Raw genomic sequence first — 1,645 nt, 5'->3', positions numbered from 1 at the left:
CAAAAGGCACAGTAAAAGTAAGAGTATTAAAAAAGGCACAGTAAAAGTAAGAGCGCTAAAAAGGCACAGTAAAAGTAAGAGCCTTAAAAGGCACAGTAAAAGTAAGAGTATTAAAAAAGGCACAGTAAAAGTAAGAGCGCTAAAAAGGCACAGTAAAAGTAAGAGCACTAAAAAGGCACAGTAAAAGTAAGAGTATTAGAAAAGGCACAGTAAAAGTAAGAGCGCTAAAAAGGCACAGTAAAAGTAAGAGCGCTAAAAAGGCACAGTAAAAGTAAGAGTATTAAAAAAGGCACAGTAAAAGTAAGAGCGTTAAAAAGGCATAGGATACGTCAACGGACAAAACCTTACAACAATTCTTGCAAGTCTATAGAATTATGCCAAATCTGACCTCCCCCCCCCAACGGAAGTCTCACCTGCTGAAACCATGTTCCCACGGAAGGTGACATCGGCTTTTGGTAAAATCCTTCCGAAAAAATATTAATTGCGTAAGACGACCTAAAAGACGTTTTAACCCTGGATAGAAAGTTTTTGTTATTTTAAGTTATAAAAACAATACTTCAGTTTGGGAAGGATTGGCGATATTGTTTATATCATACATAAATGCTATCAAAATCAGTTAAAACAAACGTTGCTTAGAGGACACTAGCGGCACATTACCCGTCAAGGATCAGCCGATCGACGCTATTTTTAAGACGTTCGAGCGCAATCCACCCCAACCAACACTGCAATAACGACGATCGGACAGAAAGTGAAAATTCACCAATCTATTAATTATCGGCCCGAAGCAGAAAAGATATTAACAGTTTTTTACGGTTGAAAAAGACTTGGTAGGGGGATGTTGTGCGAACTCACTCATTCACAATATATAAACTATATACGGCATAATCACGTTAACACACCGATTCTCATTAGATCATCGAAGTTAAGGAACGTTGAGCCTGGTCAGTACTTAATAGGGGATCAATTTGGGAATACCAGGTGCTGTATATAGGGGGACGCTGACACATCCCTGCAAGAGCTGCAAAAACCTACCGTCATCATCTACCTTAACTGGGACATGCGACTAGAAACCGCTTGTGAATTTTATGCTCCTTCCTATGAAACTTCTACTTTCGCTTTGAATGGGATAGAATATATAAACTCTCCTTACGGTGCTTAGAGGCACCACTCTAAGTAGTCACTTTTGGTTTAACTTAATTTAAAGAGTGGTCCAGTTCAAAATAATCCGTGTGTTCACTCTATTCATTAAAGCAGAAACTAATCATTGCTGCCATAATCCTCGCAAGAAGACCTTTGATAATCGCTCAAAAATCCAAAATTAAACAAAATATTAGTATTTTGTTTAGTATTTGAGCAATTATCAAGACTCGCCCGATGACCGTCTAATGTCAGAGATTTTTTCTTGTTATAATGTAATACTTGTCACTACTTGTTTTCAAAGTAAATAAACACTTTAAAATAAGTTAAAACACAAAACTTATCCAGGTAGAAAGGAAAGTAACTTATCTTGTCTTTAGTATCATCTATTTTTTGTATATTTGTATTTGTTTTACCATTTTTCGTTTTGCTGTATGTATTTCAAAAATACGCAAATAAACTTTATAACAATGACGTATGCCTTAGAATAATCATAGCACTAACCATT

General features: G+C 36.2%; 1 pseudogene; it reads left to right on the top strand.

Annotated features, from left to right (window-relative positions):
* Positions 1–872: 872 nt before the first annotated feature.
* On the top strand, positions 873–990 carry LOC145260011 (5S ribosomal RNA; annotated as a pseudogene).
* Positions 991–1,645: the final 655 nt, after the last annotated feature.

This window comes from Euprymna scolopes, chromosome 35 (genome assembly GCF_053919585.1).
Source record: "Euprymna scolopes isolate OS-2025 chromosome 35, ASM5391958v1, whole genome shotgun sequence".
Lineage (NCBI taxonomy): Eukaryota > Metazoa > Mollusca > Cephalopoda > Sepiida > Sepiolidae > Euprymna > Euprymna scolopes.
This window is presented reverse-complemented; position numbering and strand designations above follow the sequence as displayed.